The sequence below is a fragment of the Macaca nemestrina genome, chromosome 19 (assembly GCF_043159975.1).
Source record: "Macaca nemestrina isolate mMacNem1 chromosome 19, mMacNem.hap1, whole genome shotgun sequence".
NCBI lineage: Eukaryota > Metazoa > Chordata > Mammalia > Primates > Cercopithecidae > Macaca > Macaca nemestrina.
Window position 1 is genome coordinate 49784135 of NC_092143.1, and position 23039 is coordinate 49807173.

At 39.4% G+C, this 23039-nt stretch overlaps 1 protein-coding gene and 1 long non-coding RNA gene across 10 annotated transcripts in view; one reads left to right on the forward strand and one right to left on the reverse strand.

The window, feature by feature from the left end:
• The window catches only part of LOC105499299 (phosphatidylinositol 3-kinase catalytic subunit type 3), a 563324-nt gene that overhangs the window by 329744 nt on the left and 210541 nt on the right, over positions 1-23039 (reverse strand). Inside the window, exons 29-30 of one of the 9 annotated variants that reach the window (XR_011616921.1) lie at positions 17410-17517; positions 16656-16988 (exon numbers count right to left, since the gene is read on the reverse strand). The exons of 7 other annotated variants lie outside the window; for them this stretch is intronic. The gene's annotated coding sequence lies outside the window, so the exon portion shown is untranslated. Of the gene's footprint in view, positions 1-16655; positions 16989-17409; positions 17518-23039 lie in introns of those variants that run through there. One more of the 9 variants, XR_011616922.1, reaches the window with a different exon arrangement.
• The window catches only part of LOC139360030 (uncharacterized), a 33946-nt gene continuing 33098 nt past the window's right edge, over positions 22192-23039 (forward strand). Inside the window, exon 1 of the long non-coding RNA XR_011616927.1 lies at positions 22192-22321. This is a non-coding gene — a long non-coding RNA (uncharacterized lncRNA). The remainder of the gene's footprint in view (positions 22322-23039) is intronic.

Below are 23039 nucleotides of genomic sequence, written 5' to 3' on the forward strand. Positions count from 1 at the left end.
GGATAATTTATACACAAAGGAGGTTTAACTGACTCACAGTTACGCATGGCTGGGGAAGCCTCAGGAAACTTATAATCGCGGCAGAAGGAGAAGCAGGCACCTTTTTCACCAGGAGGCAGAAGACAGAAGTGCAAGCAGGGGAAATACCAGACGCTTGTAAAACCATGAGATCTCGTGAGAACTCACTCACTATCACGAGAATAGCACGGGGAAAACTGCCCCCATGATCCAATCACTTCCCAACGTGTCCCTCCCTCGACACGTGGGGATTATCGGGATTACCATTTAAGATTAGATTTGGGTGGGGGCACAGTCAAACCATATCAAATATCAACTCCAAATGTCTTGGCCCATCTTTAAGTGTCCCCCTAACCTCTCTCTCACCGTTTTCCAGCACTTACCTTCAACTCCAGCTGGAAAGATTTACTCGCTCTTCCTTGTTCACTCTGATTAGTTATTGTTTCTTCTGCGTCCAATTTTCTCCTTTCTTATCTCTGGTATAGAAACCACACCCTCCCTTTTTCTTTATGGCCCAGAACAAGACTTAGGTTATCAATGAAACATTCCTGAAATGTCTTCAGCTGCCACTGTCTTCCTCATCTGGTGTCCTAATGCATCTGTAATTCACATCACACAGGTTAGCACTTCATTGTTTGCAAATTGTTTCACATGTGTGTTTCTTTGTACTTTGAGACTTATCCTGTATCATGCTAATACCTGCAGAGTGTTGGACACCTGTGGGAGATTTCTCAATTGATTTCAGGGCTGAATCAATTTGACAACAATTATTTCCAGCTACCTTGTTGTATCAAAAAAATATATATATATACACACACACACACACACACATATATATACTTAATCCACTCAGAGCGGTGCTCAAAATTCAGTAACCACCATGTGAAAGATTCCAATTTCCCATGTGATTTAACATTTTGACCCAGGAGAACATCTCTCATCTTATGCTGCTACTCCACAGCTTTGACAAATAGAGTTCACCTCAAATCTCCCTTCAAACCATATTTAAACCTCTCCCCTTCCAGCAAGAACTCCAGGCTAGATCTCATTGAGCCAGTCAGCTTTGCTAATTTGTAACCAATTTTTGATTTACTAAACGGCAGCATTCAGCTGGAGGACAGATGGAAAAGCTGCAGGTAACTGCTGACCTTCTGATTAGAGGGATAAGATAACCATAGCCGATTTCACATTCAGATTATCTACAGAGATTGGATATGAAAGATCTTTCCGAGGGTTAGAGGGAGGAAAGAAAGCATATGGCTCCAAAATGGCATGTGGCTAAAGGATTTATGAATTAATGGAAGGAGGGATTTATTATAACCTTCAAGGCAGATAAGAAATACGCTGCTGCTGTGCTTTTCTGAAAACCTGAATGCCATTCTGAGAAGGCTGGTTCTAACAGGGAACTTTTATTCTCTAAATAAGTAGAATATACTATTACCAATCAGGGCTTTTGTTCCTAATGAGAGGTACTGATGGCTGCTATCACTAAAGCATCCTGAAAACCTGTGGCTGCTCTGTGGCGAGCAGGCCAACTCCAGGCTCAATTGTGCAATACAGGGTGTTTGGTTTGGTTCCTGTCTCACCTCCCCTTTTCTTTCCTCCTTCCTTTGTGTCCATGTCTCTTCCAAATCTCCTTCTCAGACCCTTCATGAATATCTCCCTTATTAGCCATCTGTGATGGTTAATATTGAATGTCAACTTGATTGGATTGAAGGGTGCAAAGTATTGATCCTGGGTATGTCTGTGAGGGTGTTGCCAAAGGAGATTAACATTTGAGTCAGTGGACTGGGAAAGGCAGATCTACCTTCAGTCTGGGTGGGCACCATCTAACCAGCTGCCAGTGTAACTAGAATAAAAGCAAGCAGAAGAAGGGAGAAAGATTAGGCTTGGCCGGGTACAGTGGCTCACACCTGTAATCACAGAACTTTGGGAGGCTGAGGTGGGTGGATCATTTGAGGTCAGGAGTTTGTTCCAGACCAACCTGGCTAACCTAGTGAAATCCTGTATCTACTAAAATTACAAGAATTAGCTGTGTTGGCATGCACCTGTAATCTCAGGTACTGAGAGGCAGAGGCAGAGGTTGCAGTGAGCCAAGATTGTGCCACTGCACTCCAGCCTGGGTGACTCTATCTCAAAAAAAAAAAAAAAAAAAAAAGATTAGACTGGCTTAGCCTCCAAACCTACATCTTTCCCCCATGCTGGATGCTTCCTGCCCTCAAACATTGGACTCGGTCCTTCAGTTTTGGAACTTGGCTGGCTTCCTTGCTCCTTAGGTTGCAGATGGCCTATTGTGCGACCTTACCTTGTGATCTTGTGAGTTAATACTCCTTAATGCACTGCCCTTTGTATATACATCTATCCTATTAATTCTGTCCGTCTAGAGAACCCTGACTAACACGCTATCTCACCGCTTTGCACCCTTTTTCTCACTTGTATGCCCATCACAAATTCCTCCCAGCCCAAGGTGAGATTCACACTACGAATGATGGAGAGAAAACTCCAGGAGTGACTTCCCCTCCCCAGGAGCTCAGAGAGCCATAGGAACATGGAAAAGACTAATATAACCCAGGGAAGTGACATATTTACAGTTAAATTTTGGAAAGATGTTTTGACCTGAGGATTATTTAAACACAGATTACATTATAGACCATCTGGGTGTTATAACAGCTTCAGAAATTATATGGAGTTGGGTAGCCATAGACAAGGTAGGTACAGGAGACTCCGATGTGACTCTGAGGGGCAGCATCAGAGAGGCATGGTGGGTGCCTCCAAAGAGGAAGGGCAGTGTGCAAGAATGAGTTGGGTGGGCTACCAGTCCCGGGGTTTATCTGGATTGGGGAAAAGCAAGCAAGGTGAATTCTGGAGAACCACTTGGCGACGAGTCATGTAGATGCTATGTCTGACTCAGCATAATGGGAGGGGAAGACTTCTGCCTTTTCCAGAATGGCTTCTGGGAAAGCCACGAAAATGAGCAGCACTAACCTATCACCAACGAGCTTCAGCCTCCTGGATGGTTAGCAACAGAAAGACAGCTAAATTTTCTTTCTGTAGATTTCTTTTTTTTTTAAGTAAAAAATGACTAATTGCTATTTATGTATGTCCCAAGGAAATGCAGAATTACATCTTCACACTTTTTTTTCCCTATAAGCCTATTTTTATATTCACCACGGACTAGTAATATTTCTCCTTCAGAGATTGCCTAGAAAGACTGCACTGTCATTAGAAGTTTCACATACTCACATTAGAATAATATGGAGCAAGTACACACATGAGAGCATGCCAAGGGTATTTGTGGACTGGAAAACACAACAGGCAACAGAGCCTACGTGAGATGTACCAGAGAGTGCAAGAGGTGAGACTAGAAGGGCAAGTCTGGGTCTGGGTGCCCAAGGGGCTCACTGTTGGGTAAGAAGATTGAGTTACAACACTGGCCGAGCATTTTCCAGACACCTCATTCAGAGAGCAGAGCAGCCTCACAAGTCTGGTGTTTTACTTCTCCACACTTACAAGTGCAGAAACTAAGGCTCAGAGAAACTAAGTACCTTGCTCAAGATGAGAAATGAAGCCAATAACAGAGCTAGGATTTGAACTCACTCCTGTACACTTCAAAGTGTGTTGTACTCCTATCTCTACTGTTAAAAGGAAAACCTTAGACAAATTAAATTTAACAGAGTTTAACTGAGCAAAGAATGATTTGTGAATCAGGCATCCCCAAAGCCAGAACAGGTTCAGAGAAACTCTGGCACTGCCAGGTGGTTGAAGAAGATTTATGGAAAGAGAAAGAAAAGTGACAGAGAAAACAGAAATGAGGTACATAAACAACGGGATTGGTTACAGCTCAGCATTTGCCATATTTGAATATGGTTTGAGCAGTTGGCCACCTTTGATTGGCCAAAACTCAGTGATTGACATCAGAGTAGGTTATAGTCTGTTTACACATCCAATTACATGTACACTATGCACGGAGAAATCTTTGGACAGAACTTATAATATGTAAGGAAACAGCTTTAGGCTAAATTTTATTTAATACTACCACGCAACACTCTATGCAGTTCATGTTTAAACACTGGAGACACTGAAAGAGGTAATTTGAAAATGTATAGGGGGATGTGAGTGGAATAATTAGAGACCATAACCCTGAAAGGTATGCTAAGAGCCACCTAGTTATCTGTGTTTAGGTAAAGTCTTAGTTTGACATTATCAGTTAAAAAAAAGTATTCAATCCAAAAAGACTCTCAGAGAAGTGATTTCACACTCTTGAATGGTAATGCTTTATTGTTTTTTTGTTTTTCTTGTTGTTAAGTATGTCTGTTCATTAGTTTTACCTAAGTCCCTCTAGGTATGAAAGAATTCCTCCTACTTAACTGAATGATAAAACAAATGCCTCCACTGCCAGTTTTATTTATGGCATAATTTTCTCATCTCCAAAGTATGTGCTATAGACTCACTGTCTTTTGGAAATATGGACCGTCTAAGCTTGTATATGCTCAATAACACTCTAAATGTGTTTATTCAAGCACTCTTCTCCTAATTATTAAGTATAGGTGTATTTCAAGGGACATTTACTCCATCTCTGAGTCATTTACTTTGAGCTCATTCACATCCAGAAGTAGACTACAAGAAATATTTGCTTCTTAGGTGGTATCAGAGCAACCACATACCTTAAAACTTCGTTCACTGGGCCAGGAGAAAATGAAAATGTCAGTTTTCAAGCAAATTTTTGATCCTTAAGAATTAAAGAATGGGTTGCTGGCAAACGGCGGTTGCTTTCTAACTTTACTTTCTGTGCTAAAATTTGAGTCATTCCACACACTTAAGAACACACAAAAGGCAAAGGAATGAGTTAATTTTGTTGCCAGTGCCACTCTCTCTTCTGCCCTGTATTCATGTCCCTGGGTCAGTATTCATGTTTTTGCCCTGAGGCCAAACTGTGCTTTTTTTTTTTTTTTTTCATGTAGCACATTTCCACATGAACCTCTTAGAAAAAGTCAGCATTCAATAAAGAAAAGCCAAGTCAGAAATAAATCATAATATTAAGTTACAGAGGAGCAAGGCTGAATACTGAACAACTGGTACAGCATGATAACACAATTTAGGGCAGCCATAAGTAAAATCCAGGTCAGTGTCAGGAAGTCATGCAGGGTGTTCCTTGCTGAACAAAGAGATACTATGTAAATTACAAATCAAACGAAGAGTACATGCCGGATATTTTATCCCATCTGCAGATCAGCCAACCTTCCGAGAGGCTCAAAAATGATATTTTTCCCTGCAATCTTGGCACTAAAAGGTAAAATTCAAATAAGTGATCTTTCAACTTGGTTGTATCCTCCACATTTTTTATTGAAATAGTTAGGAAGAATATACATTAGGCTTTACTGGAATAATGCCATGCCCAGGGCTGGATAGCAGGATATTTTACATGTAAGGCATAACATGGTCTGAATTTTTGCTTTTTCCTTTGGATTTATGAATGACTACAAACTTCCTAAAGAGCAAAGCTGATGTTGTATCCCACATTAAATTTTCCTGCTGGCTATACAGGTAGTCATTCAATCTCTCCTGGTTGGTTAACCAGGTATTGGGTGACCTGGTACCTCCCAACTTCTCAAGATTTTCTCCAGCCACCCATCTTCAGGCAGACTGAATTTTTCAAAACAGACTATGTTTTTGTAGGATACTGTGCCTTGACACATCCAACTAGTTGTAGAACACCTACCCCATGACTGCCTATGTGGTGAACAAAATCTTCCCTCTTCTGGGAAATGTTTTATACCACCATGCCCCGTAACATTTAGCTAATCTAGTCAGTTGCATTGATTGGGTAGAGGCCATTGTTTAGTCCTCTTCATTCCTTTAACCCCAAGAAAAGATCTGGAACCCTCTAGAAACTGCTAGATACATGTTTTTAGTATGCAGAATAAAAAGCTCTCTAATATGACAAAGTCATCAAGACTCCCACTACATTCATAGCCAAGAGAAATCCAGTATTTCCAAGGCTTTGAAAAAGAACCTGTTTTGACACTCATTTCATTCACATACCTGTTTTTACTTGGCTAGAGGTGGGACCAACATGTTTCATGTCTTCTAAGAAAGACAACTGCAAGTCTGTAAGTGGAAAGCAGAAAACCCTGACATAACCCAAGACCTAGAGGCTGTATGATGCCTGCCTTTGATGTGAAGTGGAGCTTGGAAATCCTCCTGTGCTTAGATTCCATGATTACACAGTTACATTTATTTAATAAATATATTATGTTGAAGACAAAGCTCTAATTGCTTTTTGTAAATGGGAACTGTATTGAAATGAACTCATGGGAAATTGTAGCTTTTTATCTTGTCATCGTATCCACAATTCAGCAAATATTCACAGGTGACTTACTACATGTTTTGTGCAATACAAGGCCAAACACGATTTTATTTTCTTATGCTGGCTGCCCCCAGAATTCCAGAACTACAATTTTTCACTAGAAAGAAAAAATAAACTCTTTTGCAGAAAGCACAAATTAAGCCAAATAGGTCAAGCTGGGAGACTTTACATTTTGAGGGTATTATGGAGAACATCCCGTGCAATTCTAAGTAATTTACAGATTGTGTGATACACGACACACTGATGTCCCCATCATTGCCTTCTACTGAAAGAGGGAAAAATCAATTTTCTTCCCTTGCATCTTGTCTTCCTAAATCCTGCTAAATGTACACAATAGCAATTCTCTTTGGGGAGATTTTATCATGGCAGGAGAAGAGGATTGCTGATACAGTGGCATTAGTAACTATTAAAGAAATGTAGGCTGAGATCATGGAGAGGAATCTATTCCGACAAGCATCTCCTGAGAGGAATTATCATTCACTTAGACAGTTAAAACCCTCCCTCACCACTGCATCCTACACCTGCAGCCTGGTCATGAGGAATCCTCCACAAAGAAGGCCAGATGTCCTGATTAGGTGTTTCTCCAAATTAATAGTGGATTCTCTGAGCTTTGCCTTCCTGATAAGCAAGGAAAGTTGCAATTCAGTTTTGTCTTGCAGTAGGGAAAATAAAATTGGCTTTCTCAATGATGTGTATCCCCAGGGTCTTTGTGATGAATCAGCTTTCATAGATTCCTTCTTTGACCTTATTAAGGACAGACACAGCAGATAATTTTAATAATGCAGCCTTCAATAGATCAAGAGTATTGCTTCCAAAGACTGCATAGCTGAAAAGACTAATTAGTGTTGTTTCTTTTGGGCAGGGATCTGGGGAAGCTGTATGAAGGTGGAACAATTTAACCAGAACTTGGAGAATAACATGCTGGCCTTAATTTTTCTTTTTTCTTATCTGGGTGCCTCACACTACAAGTTCAAAGCAACACACTTAGCCTGGCATTTGGAACCATAACCAGCTCACGATCAATGGAGCCCTAATGAGAACAGCCTGCTGAGCAGCCACAATAATCACCTTTTGGACAATCAATAGAGAAGGAAATGTGAAAATAGCTTGATCTCAGGTATTTCTCTAATCACCCTTAATCAGAGGGGTGTGGTATGTATTCCAGAGACCTTTGATAAGTAGATAATATCGGAATCTTTTTAATAATTTCATAATCAAGATGAATGGCCTACATGGCCTGCAGTATATTAAATACCAGGGCTGGGAACCACATCTGAGTTTGAAGGGAGAAGTTACTAATCTTTCCCTGGTGCTGAATACTACAAATTAAGTGCTGAATTTAACTTTACCAGAAATAGAGGTTTGAAATTAAAAAAAAAAAAAGGTGTATTTGTTCAAACTATCACCCCGTAATAGCAACTAAAGCAATACCCAAAAAATCCACTACCTCCTCAGTAGCCAGAGAAACAGCTAGTGATTGACTAGAGTCAGTTTCAGCCAGACACTCAAATTTCATATGACTGACCACAAATTCCTCCCAGAGCCTGCTGTGATGTTCCTCAATTATTCTGCTTCTGAACACTCGTTGTGAAGCAAGAACTCTGGCATCCCCACAGCACTGACAGCAATAGAAATTAAAGTTTGGTACATGTTTTGTCTGCAGTCTACCCAAGTAGCAGCATGAAATAGAGGTGACACTGTTCTGCCACCAACTGTGTGATCTTCAGCCAGTTACCTAGCCTTTATGAGCTTCAATATCCTCAAGGCCAAAATGAGGTGATAAGCATCCAAGTTCCTCACAGGTCTGAAATTCAGGATCTACAATGATCTGAGCAGCTTGCTTGTGGGTCCATTTTTACTGGAGTGTTAATTCTTTTTACAATGAGCTGCAATTAAACATTTGGCAGGTCTGGCCCTGCTATCCCTCCCAAGGAAGTATGAAGCCAGATGACTACTACCTATATATGGTGAGAAAATAATCAGATAAACAATGAAACATCAGAATATTTAGGCTATTTCCAAATCCCATCTGTCTGTCTCTCTCTCTCTCTCTCTCTCTCTCTCTCTCTCTCTCTCTCTCTCTCCTCTCTCCTCTCTGTCTCTCATTTCTATCTCATCTATCTTCCTTCCTCCCTCCCTCCCTCTCTCCTTCCTTCCTTCCTTCCTTCCTTCCTTCCTTCCTTCCTTCCTTCTCCCTCCCTCCTTCCTTCCTTCCTTCTAAAAATATGCATTTAGCACTACTACTTGCCATTCCTTGTACAGAGCCTGGGTATAAATCAGAAGTAGTCTCTTCATTCAGGGTAGCCTGAGGGAATATAGACATTGATAAAATAATCACTCAAACATAAGGTGCAAATATTAAAGGACTATAAGGGAAGATGCAGGTGCAGAGTGTTCAGGACATGTATATGCATCACACAATACTCAATTAATAACCAATAAGTATTCTTGGACACTGCTGCAAAGAATGAGTCATGATGATCATCTCAATGAAGGCACTGCTTCTCTGCTGTTTAATACCATATGGATGACCAAATGCTTCCTAATAAAATGTTAAGTTTCCAAATTCGTTTTCAGTAATCCCAGAAGTTGTGTTAAGGATCTGTCAGTTGGTCTGTTGTTTAAAACAATGACATAATTGCAGTCACTTTTATCTTCTGTGTAGTTTTGTAGCTTGGAGACAACTGAGGCTTTCCACCCCAGAGGTAAGGAAATCAATTGTTTTGTTTACAATGTGGCTGGGGCTAAGTAGGCCCATAAAGAGAGAACAGAGCACCTGCCAACACTCTCCATCAGAGGCTATCTTTTGCCCGCAGAAGGGTCTCACCACCAAGCATGACTTCCCCTTGGTTTAACTTAACCTTAAACCAGTCTTAAAGTGAACTAAGGCTTCAGTAATTTGAACTGTACCATTTGAAACCTGAATAATTCTGACTCAGGCTGAAGTCTTTTTCTAAGTTGTCTGTGAGGGGAGTTTTGCTAAGTATATTGATATCGCAAAGTAAAATGCTGAGAATTGGAGTGAGATATTTTTTAAATATTTGTAAATGATTTGCAAGCATCTTCTAAAACAAGTTTCCTATGAAACGCTTGAAAAATATTTCATTTAAATTTCCTTTGAACTTAGGGTAGTAAGCCTGAAGTTAAAAATAGTTTACATGTCATATTCAGCACTGGTAACTATTATCTTATTGTTACCTACAAAATATTGAACATGTGTGATGAATGTAGTGTCCTAATTCACTGTTCCCATAGAGATATTTAATAATTTCTACAGGACCCTGAAAATAAATATGTACATCTATTATGTATCAATTTAATTTAAAAACTAATGAATTTTTTAAATGTTTACAGGGAATCTCACTTTGCTTATGTTTTGCACAATGAGGGAACTAATTTTCAACGAGGACTTCAAGAAGGAAGTAAGTCTTTGTACAAAATGGAGTTGATCACACCACCTGAACCCTCAAACACCACAATTCATATAGAAATTACTTCACCAAGAAGATGCAGGTCACAAAATGTTGCAGTTTTCCATAGCTAGAGGCAGCTATGCTCAGAGATCACTGGAGTGGCAGAAACACTTTCACAAATAACAGCTAATAGAAGTTACATATATAACTCCTTTATTTTCAGTAAATGTTTAAGCATAGACTATACCTTAGTAATAGTGCCATTACCCAAGAGTAAGATGTGTTAGCATCCAACTTTAGAGAAAAGAACGCTGTGGAGCAACCAGAAGAAAATAAAGTCTGGATCCAAACTGGCCCCTTAGCCACATCACTTCAGTCAGCACCAGTTCTTTATGGTGAATGAACTGGGGTCCAGTTTCAGGACTTTTTGCCTTTAACTAGGTGGTATATGTTGCATATTTATCACTCCTTTCTCTCCCAAAGAATATTTTATTGTCTTCATAAGTCTTATTATCAAAAAGAAAAGGTCCCTTTGGTTTAGTTGGCTAGACAAGCCCATGGTGACATTGGAAGCATGATTTTCTGGTGCCTAGATAGGGTTAAACAAGTAACGAGACCCTTGACAAATTCTGTTTTAACTGGCCTAATTCATGCTTACATGTGCAACAGGTTTTAATAGTCCATATTGCATTTGTATTGTATTTAGCAATTTTCACAAAATCATTCTAAGAGAGAAAGATATTAAAACTCGATTTGTATCTTTATAACCCCTTTGTAATGTTTGCTTTTGTGTAAGTTTTATAACATTAATATTAGGATAGTAAAATATGTTGTTGTAAATAACTAAGAAGAGCTGGATGCAGTGGCATGTGCTTGTAATATCAGCTACTTGAAAGCTTGAGGTGGAAGGATTTCATGAACCCAGGAGTTCAAGACCAGCCTGGAAAACAGCAAGAACTTGTTGAGAATAATTAGGATATGTATTGGAAAGTGTTTAGTGCTCATGCTTGAGATTTAAAAAAAAATAACAACTGGGGGACCACTGCTCTATACAAACAATCCTTGAAAAAAGATTCTATCTTCTTTTGCTTTACATATTCAGAGCCTAAGTTGCTAGAAAGTAGTAGACAGTCTATAGTGTATATTGAATAAATGAACGAATGAAGTTATAAATGAAAACAGCTATGAACTTTGTATTCTTCCACCATGTAAGAGCAAATTTTCACCAGTTAAGAACAAAACTTCAGGACCCAGTCATAAGCAACAACTTCAGCAACAGCAATCATCAGCCTCCTTCTATACAGGATACAAAGCCTAGACTCATCAGCCCCTCCTGGGTCATCAGAACCCTTTGGAGAAGTCCCTGAAATTGTCTAAGGAAGGCTGGCCTTTCTCATATTTGCAGGCTCACTACAGCACAGACAGGTCTGCACCTTGTCATACTGAGTAAGGAAGAGTCAGTTATTGAAGAAAATTGTAGCCTCTAAGAAGGAAGGCAGCTATCTAGTGTAAGCTGAGGAAACATTATCCAGCCCCAAACATGCCCTTCTTACCACCTGGCATCAATCTGGTCTTTTCCCCTTTTCCTTATCTCTGGCTCTGTTGTGATTTCTCCCAAGTAATAAGGTGGGTTTTTGCTTTCCCAACTCCCCTTCTACTTTTACTCTCTCTCTACCTGTGATAGACCCAAGTCTACCAACCACAGCCAATAAACGGCTGACTGCTTCCCTGCTTGGGTTGCTGTCCGAGGTACTAGACGGTGATGGGCTCTAAATAGAGTAAAAATGAATACCTTTGTACGGTGTCATTTTTTTTGAGGAAGTACATTCTGGAGTTGCCCAATCAGCAGAAAATCTGGTCTGGGCCTTGTGTTTTCCTGTCTCAGAGGATAGATCTTGGTCCCATGGTTTGTCCAGCAGCAATGGCCTTCATGGGGAAATCAGAACTACTGATTGTGATTTTCACGTATTATGTTTATATCCTTTTCTGTTCACACTAATAAATGGTACCAAATATTTATTTAATAAAATTTTTCTCTACACAAAGTAGGAGTGACAGTTAGCTTCTCAGCCAACTAGAAAGGCCTGAGAGAGAATGCCTTTGCTTTTTTGGAATGAGATTTTTCAAATGGCCAGAGGTCTTGGATAGGACACTGAGGCAGGTGGCTTTTCAGGAGGTGAAGGGGGTGCATAGAAAAATAAAATATGATTCCTGATTTCAAGTGGCTTACCATTTAATTGTAAGGTATCTCATATAGGCATCAATTAAAAATACAAAGCAGTAAATCTTCCATCATGCCACTGATGCAAGTGGGTAAATGTTACAGAAACTTCAGAGGATACAGAGGCAAACATTGGCTATAGCAGTCAATGACATCATCAATGAAGACATGACTTGCTTAGAGCCAAGAAAAAGTAGGATTTCAAAAGGCACAGAGAAAAGGGGTGTACTAGAGGAGAAGAACTGTGTGAGCAGAGGTATAGAGGAACTAAAGTATAAGAGAGTGAGGCATAACTTAGGGTACCATAAAAATCAGTGAAAAATATCAATGGTGTGAGAGGGAAGTGTCAAGGGCTTTGAAAACAGATGGAAAGTAACAAGCTAAATGAATCAAATATCTAAATGCAAATGAAATGAAATTATGTAAATACCAGGAAAAAAAGCAAATGCCTGCAAAACTTTAGAGAAGAGAAGGTTTTTCTAACTATAACTGAAAACCCAGATGCCACAAGAGAAAAGAATGACAAATGTGAACACATAAAAATAAAAACTTTTGTTTGGTAAAAAGCATCACTGACAGCCAAGAGAAATGACAGACAGAAAAAAAATACAGCCTACATTGCAGACAAAGATCTAAGATAATGACACAAAGTTCCTAGAAATCTAGAGGAGAGAGACTAACCATCCAACAGAGAATAGGCAACAGACAACAACAACAAATTACAAGTTTCCTTTAAAAATAGGAGGAGACTTTCAATATCACACATACACTAAAAGAAATGCAAATGAAAGCTCTAACAAGACACTATTTTTTTTACCTAAAAATTCACAACACATTCTGTAAAGTTTTAGAATATAGATACTGCAGTGCATGGTTTTATATCGCTGGTGAGGTTGTACAATGATACCACTTCTGAGGAAGAGAATTTAGCAATACCTAACAAAATGACAAGTGGATTTTTTTTTCACCCTGCAGTTCCACTTCCAGGACCCTATACCACATATACAGCTGCATAAGGATGAAATGGCATTTATACATGATTGCTCACTGTAATAAGGGAATACTGGGAAGAATCTAAGTATGCAGCAAGATAAGACAGGTTAAATAGTTATGGTGCACCTCAATAAAGAATATTTGCAAAGATTTTTAAAGTGAGAATAATATTTATGTACTGACATAGCAAACTCACAATAACTATAATAGAATAACCAACGGCAAGACACAAAATAGTATACATAGGATATGAAAAACTCTATTTATATAAACAAAAGACTAGAATGATAAACAAGAAAGTAATTATTAAATTATTCCACAAATTGGCAAGGGGGAAATAATGAAAGCAAAATATTTATGTGCATGCATTTTGTATTGTTTTGACCTTTTAATTATGCAAATATATTAACTTTTTCGAGAAAATTATATTAGGAAGATAACTTCCCAAGTTGAAAACAAATTGAACTAAAAGAACCTAACTGTATATCAAATTGTTAACAGCAAAATTATATCATTCAAATAACTAAAAAGTGCAGTAATTTGATTGTCAGTATGTGGTATGAGATATTCTAAGGCAAAAAGAACCATAAACAAAAAATTAAACTGCCTCAGTAACTGTACTGCTTTTTGTAAAATTAATATTGATATTTTCAAAATATTTTTCATAATAAATATTAAAACAAATAATTATTTTAATGATATTAGGTATCAAAACTTTCAGTGCATAAAATGATAGAAATATAAAATTTTTAAAAGTGAAAACACTCAAATGTTAATATTTTATTTAAATTATAAATATGACTTCGTGATTTTTCAAATATATATTTAAAGACCCTGAAAGGTCCTTGAAGCAATGTAACCTCAATAGCAATTAATATTCTTCATATCCAGGTATGGCCAGATTACCATTCCTCATGGGGGAAAACAAACAAACAGACAAACAAAACAAAACAAAAACCAACCAACCAACCATCCAAACCAACCAAAAAAACAAGGCTCCTCAGAGAAATGGTTGATTTCAAGTCTGGGGCAGAAGAAGAGCAGTGTGAGCTTAGGACTTCTTGCACCGGAGAGCAAGGACGCCTGCAGACAAGTGGGGCTGTGACAAACAGACCAGGAGCCAGTGTGGAGCCGTCCACAGGTCAAAGTTGTGACAATCTGAACCTCAAAAAGAATAATGAGTTTAGTGGATTGAAACAGATTGAATCAATGAAAAGTCAATGAGTCCATAATGATATTTCAAAAAGAAAGTCATAGAAATCTCCTTTGTCACTATTTGAGGTAGGTATTAAAACAACTCTTTCAAAACTGGAAAATAAAGTGAAAGAACCGATCTTTCTTTTTTCTGCCTTTCTGCTAGTAACTGGGTTTTAGGGTAACAAAATTGCCCACCTGGTGAAGAAACGTTTTCTACATAGAAATCCTGGCTGATAAATGAAGAAAGAGTGGTGGGATTTTAAAGCATTTGAGAAACCCTAATTAAATTAACTGCTTCAGGCAAGGATTATCAATTGGTGTCACAACCACTAGGTGAGTGGTTTGCACAGTAATACTTTGATATAGTGCAAATTAATACTACACAGATTACTGTCTGGTCCCAAAAGAAAAGTGTTATGCTACCATGGAGGAGTGAATTGTCATTACAGTAATCCAAGGTCAGTGTTAGTGTCATTAACGATGGGTCAATGAAATATTATGTGTCTTCCAGTGTACTACAATCCTATATATCTAAAATCAATGAAAATCAGCCAGAAATGTTTCATTTGAATGCAATAAGCCTTTTGACGTAATTTCTAGGTTATGGGACACATGTAAAATGTAAGAAACATATGAGCTAAATCACACCACAAGCCAGACAGATACAGAACATAGTACATTACATAGGACAACTGACCTATTCTCATTAACAAGTCAGTGCCATAAAAGAAAAAAATGAGGCTGGGCACTGTGGCTCACATCTATAGTCCTAGCAGTTTGGGAGGCCAAGGTAGGTGGATCACTTATTGCCAGGAATTTGAGACCAGCCTGGCCAACATGGCAAAACTCTGTCTCTACTAAAAATAGAAAAAACTTAGCTGGGCCTGGTGTTGCATGCTTGTAGTCCCAGCTACTCTGGAGGGTAAGGCATGAGAATCACTTGAACCTGGGAGGCAGAGGTTGCAGTGAGCCGAGATTGTACCACTGCACTCCAGCCTGGGCAACAGAGCAAGACTCCATCTCAAAAACAAAAACGAAAACAAGAACAAAACAAAACAAAAACTAAACGAGCAAAGAAGCAAGGGGATGCTCTTCTGCTCTTATGGATTAAAAGCGACTAGTGGCATATAGGGGCAAAGGTGTGTTAATAATGTTTCACAGCCAATTTAGAGTGATGAGGAGGATTTGATTTGCAATATTTGCTGATTTCCATATTGTAAATACTTCCACCATGGCACTTTCAAGCTACCAATGTGACATCAACCCACTTGTAAAATCCCTGAAAGCTTAACAACTGAGTCTTGTGCGAGGTACAAGTCAGCTGCAACATGTCACTGCTTAAGTGACAATACAACCTGGCTCAGGGTGGTCCTAGATTGATACAGCAGAAACCAACTGCACAGGTCATGTGAATGTCATCTGGGAGAATATTTGATGAGTTTACAATAAAATAAAATGGAGAGGTAGCCATCATTACTGGAAAAAGAAGCAGGATATGAAATAGTGTGTATAGTATGTTCTCACTTTGATGTAAAACGTTGTAAATATGCTAAGGTGGATATTCAACAAGGTGCTAACAGTGGTGGCTTCTGGATGATGAGAATATGCTTTTTTTTTCATTTTTCTAAAATTTTCTAAGGCACTTCCACCAACACTATAACATTTGGTTGTAATATTATGGTGATATTTTTAAAAGGGAGATGACAATCAGGCAAAAACATATATTTTGGAGCAGGGAGGTATGCTAATAGATAGTGTCTGGGGGATCAATCCATCTGTCTTATCCTTGGAGGGGCCTTTTTTGGCCAGAGGACCTATTTGGGACCCCTAAAAAGAAACTGGCTGCACTTGCAGAAGTTTGCAAATAAAGTAGGAACTCACAGTTTGCAGGTTTTTCTTCTTTCTTTTGAGTCCTCTGTGACCACTGCAGCACAATCCATTGTGAGTCCTCCCTCAGCTTTAGTCTGCCAAAGCACTTTTTCATTGCTTTTTTTCACTCAGTCCTTTATTCCTTTACTCCATCGATTGTTCTTCATCCCTTCACTAAGTATCCCAAGCTACTTGGTGAAGCTCAACACAGCTCAACTTGGCATGAAAATATGGATGCATGATCCCAGCCCACAGCAACTAACTTGGAATTCAACAGTCTTCTTATTCTTCCCCATTATGGGAGTGCTTTGAAGACAAGGGCCATCATTTACACTTCTTTGCTTCTATTGCAAAGTTTAGCACAGAACTATTTACATACTAAGAATTCATAAAATAATTACTGACTATAAGGTGGACTCACTGTTTTTGTAACTTCCTAAGGGACTAATTAAACATACTAACCAGTAAAAGCCATTGACTGGTTATCTCCAGACATTTTAAATCATGTAATCTCCTAAATAGAAAAAGAAAATAAATACAAATTGAGCATTGTCTCTCAACATATGTACGTTTATTTCTTTATGAAATATATATATATACCATTATGCTAACACAACATAATTTTTTTCTTATTTTTAGATGATATTTATTTGCACACTCTCTGGAAAATACTGGACTAAACTAGCCTTCCTTTTGCCTCTTTTTCTCCTCCCGGTCCTCCTTCCTAAATCCTCATGGACAAATACAAAATTCTCATGAAAAGGGAAGAGATGGAAATTGCAGCAACCTGAGTTAAAGGCAGTTTTCCAAGCCCCCAGCCCCACCCACTACATCTGAAGGATATGTCACTTGATGGGTGTTGTGCTTATGTATCTTCCACCCACACACAAGCTTCCCATACCTCTTCAATCTGGAATGTAAACCAAGTAAATATAACTTTGTTACCCATGGCATAAATAATACCAGCCACCATTCAACTTCCAAATGACTCCAGATACACTCTTTTCACATTGCACAGGGATGTGAAGAGAAAATAACTTTGAGCTAGTATCATTTCGGCGGGGAGCTAACTCAGTGATTTTCATCTGGATGAAATAAGGAAGTATCAGGACTTGTCTATTACCCATGCAGGTGAGATAGGAATAGAAACATCCGCTCTGTCAAACTGAATGGACTCCTGCTTTAGCACTCTTAGACTCTGGTTTAACATCAAGATGTCTCAGGCTTTAAATGAAATGTCAAATATAATTTGGCTCTGGGTTCCCAAGATATATGACTGCCCTTGGAGAAAACCTGAAAACTCAGCATTCTTGTGTCAAATGTGTATCTACCTGATAGAGGACTCTATAAAGATGGTCTCCCGCTCTCCCTCCACCACAGAAAAAGCCTCAGCCAGCCTGATGAGCCAGGTTCCATTCCTTGCTGTAATGGGCATGAGACTAAAAAAAAAAAAAAAAATTCTTTTATGTCCATGAGGCAAAAGTCACTGTTCAGATTCTCTTTGGCAATCTAATCTGCACAGAATATGATAACTCAGTATTGGAATGCAGAGACTTTTAAGGTCTTTTGATGCAGTCAGCCATGCCCATGACAGCATATCACACACATCCCCTTCCCTTCAAAGTCCTCTTTCTGAGATGTTCCTCATTATCACTGCCTCTAGCTTGGCATTAATTTTCTTCATTGTTGGAGAGTCAGGCTCAGCCCCAAAATTCAACTGAAAAAAAAGTAAAGACAAAGAAAAAACATATAGCAGCCTGCTTCCTTCAAGCAAAAGAAACTCAACCTAAACTTGGAAGGACTGAGGGGCTGAGTATGCACTAAGCAGCTGTTAGACAAAGAAGATAAAGCAGTAAATGTGATCAAAAGACTCAGAGTCTGGTCCAAAATGATTTTTGAAAACTAACGCAGTAAACAAAGAAATCTGACAGCCTTAGCCTTGAGCGTACGTAAACATTTTAGTGAAACTTAGTCTCTAGCAAAAAGCCTTTCTCTCATTGACACATTGCAATGCCAGAAATTCTGAACTACAGTTGGAATGCTAAATGTAAATGTGACCATGACATACGTATCTGAAAGGGGCAATGAACCATCCTGTTATGAACATACTGATGACTCCTTATTGAGCATTTAAAATGAACCTGGCAATTTTGATCCATTATCTCTATTGCTCAGAACACCAAAGAAAGGTGTTATGGATTGAAGTGTGCCTCCTCTCAAGAAAGATGTTTTGAAGTCCTAACCCCTAGTATCCCAGAATCTGGCCTTATTAGGAAATAAGAGTCTTTATAAAGGTAATCAAGTTAAAATGAAGTCATTAGTGAGGGCTCTAATCCAATATAACTGGTGTCCTTATTAAAAGGGGAAATTTGACACAGAGACAGACACACACAGAGCAAAGATAATGTGAAGACACAGGAAGACCACCAGGTGAAGACAGAGGATCAGAGTGATGCATCTGCAAGCCAAGGAATGCCTGAGGCTACCAGAAGCTAGGAGACACCTAAGCAGATCCTTTCCCAGTGACTTCAGAGAGAGCATGGCCCTACCAACTCCTAATTTTTAGACTTTTAGCCTCTGGAACTGTGAGGTAATAATTGTTTCTTGATCTAAGCCGCCCAGTTTGTAGTAATTTCTTATAGAAGCACTAGGAAACTAATACTGAAGGTAATATTACCATATTTATGCTACAAATGTGGAAACTGAGGTGGAGTTCAAATTCAGCTCCATCTGACTCCAGAGGTCATACTCAAGCAACTGCAGCAGTGTTTCCAAACTGGCTTCCATGGGTCCTGGAGTTCCAAAAATACACGCCTGAGGTTCCAAACATTCAACCCCCAAAATTCTTAGTTTTCCATTTGCATTTCAATGGTACTACAGAAATGATAAGTGTATATGGTCTTATCTTAATTCAAACAATAGCCACAATTTCCATATCCATGCCTATGTTTGTGTTGGTGATACAGCCTATACCAATTATTACTACCTTAATTGTCCCAGAATAATTTAAATAGAGTACAGTATGTTTTTTGCAAAAATAATGACTTTGGCACAATGTAAAGTCTAAACTGCATCATAGGTGATCATATAAAAATAAAAAAAGGTCTAAGTAGCTGAAGCAGAAAAACTGGGAAAGTCAAGTCATCGTCACACAATTCATAATAGTACACTCATGCTTACCTCAAAAGGCCCATGCAATAATAATCAGAGCTACATTGATGTAAGGAACAATGATTTTCCTTCACAAATATCATCATTACATGTGGGTAATATTGTTAATATAAATGTTATTGGGTTGTATATTTGTGTTTAAAAAATAATGATTATGTTTATTCTGTTAAGATTTAGAGTCATTTGAAAAGTTATATCCACTTTTATGTCTATATATGGGCAAAGAAGAAATGATTGAGATGTTAGATTGCGTTTGGGATCTGCATCACTCCCCTCTTTCATTCCAGTAGGTAGTCAGTTACCCATGTTCTGTCACATCAGGAAAATTTGCAGGTTCACAACCAAAACTACTGGAGGAACATATCACACAGGGCTTTTTGTGAATGCTTTGCTGATGGAGGAGACATGCTAAGTACACCAAAAAGAGAGAAAAAAAGGCAATGATTATTGCTAGTAAGAGAATAAGTAGAGAAAGGGATGGCAGATTTACCCGTTTCAAAGGAGAAGAATATCTGAGGGTGCCTCCACGTCCTACTCCCTCTCTGGACAAGCTTGGGAGATGGATAAAGTGCTGCTTAGTTCACCTTAGGAAACTGGATCCTAGAGATTTTTAGAATGCAATTCCTGGGCCTCAAGCATGTCCTAAAGGGATCAGAACAGCAGACTTTGAGTTGCTCTGAAACGAGGATAAGGATGTCTTGCTGATAATTAAAGGGCCAATGGCCTACATGCTTTTGCACTGCCCCAGACACCCCTCCCAAGACCTTTGGACAACCTTTAGTGGATGTGTCAGTTGAGATTCGGGGAACCATAAAATAATTAGATTAATATTCCTGTGAGCCTGATGAGAGGATGAAGGCTCAATCTTATTCAATATGAAGGTAAGTATACAAAGTAATGGTACAAATCTGACACACCCAAATGGTCTACATACCTATATAATTAATACTATAATCAATTATTATCTAGGTCAATATTTTGGATCTGAGATAATTTTTTTTTATTTAAAAAGAAATCTGAACATTACAAGGCTTAAAATGCATGCCGTCACTCAGTGTTGCCTCCTTTGGTAGCAACTAACAGATTAGCATGGGTTAATCCACCTGCTAGCTAGCTGTCACCTTGGAAACAGAGAAATAGAGCCCTGAGGGATGAGGCAAGTGGATTTATAGACTTAAATAACAATTCCAGAAAACCAGAGAAGAAATGTCACAGGTAATTCATAATTAATTGCCAAATGACTTTCACAAACATTAACTGCTTAACAATAAGCGTTCCCTATGTTTTCTAAGGTTAGAATGTTATAGAACATTTTCATACATCTTACTTCATTCAGTCTTACTGAGGTGGCTAAAAATAGACTGTGGCCATATGACCCTGTTCCACCACTACCAAATAAATCCTTTGTCATCCATTTACCAGTGGCTGTTAACCTTCTAGAAGGGAATATGGAAGGCAAAGAGATTTGGGAACACAAGACAACTGAATAACCTAAGGAATATGTAAGAGGGTAACATTTTGAAGATAAATGAGATTACCTGGAGGATCCAGTGCCTTCTAATTGTTGGTCCTGATTGTGTCCCTTCGCCCCTTCTGACTAGAAAATGACTTCACCCCTTTCCCCTCCGAGAAGCTCTTCAGCGGGAGTCCCCACTTCCTTGTTCTGCTTCCAAGCTACCTCTGCAGTCCTGACTCCCCTCTTCCTGCAGATGACCAGCCACTGTGCTGTGCTTTGAGTTCATCAAGACTTTTTTTGTCATCAAGCATGTTCTCATGTCTCTGCCCAGTGTTCCCCGTCACTCCCCTTCCTGGTGGACCTCCATTTGTTCTCCTAGAGCCCGGTCCCCGCCATGCCTGGCTGCCTGAGGTATTCCTGATCTTTCTCCTTCTGAATCTGTTCAGTGGCATGGCTCCATCTCAACAATTACCAACATGGTTCAAAATCATTTGTATTTAATGAAATTGTCCTAGAATCTGGGCCAAAACTGAGGGCAACAGAGTCTTCACACTTTCTAAAGAAAGAGAAGCTGAAGACCACTACATCCTCCAGGCTGTGTGAAAGACACTAGAAATGTGAGAGGAGGCTCAGGAAGGAATTGAAAGTACTTGGCTTTTCTCAACCAAAAAGCTGAGGAAGAAGCTTGAAGAGCGTCTTTTGTAGATTCTGGGGGTGGCTGCAAGAAAGGGAGGCTGGAGGCCCAGTTCCCAGAGGAATGTTTACTGTGCCATGAATCACAGGCCTCATGGCAGCTCAGGATTCCAGTGAAGCAAGCAGTGAGTGATTATGGGAGAGCTTGAGTTTGGGGGTATATGTGGACAGAGAGATTGGAGCCTGCTTCCCACTGGCAAGACTCTGGCAGCATAGGACTGCCAGAGCAGTCCAGGATGGCAGGGAGGAGCAGCAGTAGCCGGAGAGCAGTGTTGGGCTTGAAGAATAGATGTGAGTTTCCTCTGGACCCAGTGCATGGCTTAATGGGTAGAGAATGGCTGAGTTTAAGACAACTTAATGGGATCCTACCCAAGAGGGCTCTGTGCCTGGGATTGATCTCAGAGGGGCAGGGGCTAGAAGGAGGTTCCAAAGGGTCAGCGAGAAAATGTGCCACCTGTGTCAGGAAACTACACTGCAGAAATTCCCATGTTGAGGGTAAGGTGCTGTGCAGTAAAACCCTATGAACAGCTTACCATAGTATCTGAACACCTGCCGGAGCCAGGAGCACAGACGCCTGTATTACAAGCCATTAGCCATGTGAGTCATTGTTTCCTTTATTCTTCTAATGTCTGTTTCCTCACACCCCTTCCCATCCCCCACAGGGCAGAACTTAAAGGAATATGAAGCAGGAGTGGGAGAAAGTGAAGGAAGATCGAGGAGAGACCATACTGGACCCCACTCTGGTCTTCAAGGTGCAATCTGAAGGAAGGAAAGAAGCTTCAAATTAAACATGAGTCTGAAGCTTTAAAAAAGTCAGAATTTGGCTTTTTAAACCCAGAAGGGACTCTATGTTGTAAAAAAGTGGTTAAAAGGATTGAACACTTATGGAATCTGCTCAAGATGTCATCAAACTGCAAGGAAAGGTAATGAAAAGAGATAAAGCACATTGAAGGAAATAATGAGAGAAAAATAAAGCCATTTCCTGTTTATACTCTATAAAGCTCAGCCCAAGTAATAAATTAATTTTATACATTTGTATTTATAAAAGTATATAGTCTGTAGCTTTTTGAGGAATAGAGCGTATTTGTTCATTTTAATATCCTCAGCCTCTGTCACCCACTTGCAATGAGATGAAGATGAAGAGCTGTCTCTAAGGCCAGAAATGTCACTACCTGGAGCATACACAAGTCTCAGCCATCAGACACAGCAACCCAGGGCCCACACTTTGCTCTCTTTTTCCACAAGCATCACTTCCAATCAACACCGTGAACCCAGGTGGAATCCTAAGAGGGCCCAGAGTCATTACAGAGACTCCTTTCATCCTTCCAACTCTACTTGTCTTCCAAAGGTCCACAGAGAGGGAGTGATAAATCCTATGGGCAAGGACATACACTCATATGTCACTCACCTCCTTTGTCTGAAGGTTTCTACCTGCTAGCTGTGTCCAAATGACAAATGCATTCAATATGAAAATGGAACCTCCCAAGTCATCTTTTATAAAAATGACTTCTCTGCACACCCACACTTATGTGAGGTCCCAGCAGTAAATGAAATTCCTTAGGGAGAACACGAAGGTAAAGGGGATGGCTTTGGAGCATTTTCCTGGGTAAATTGCTTAAAGAAATTGGTCTAGTTATCTAT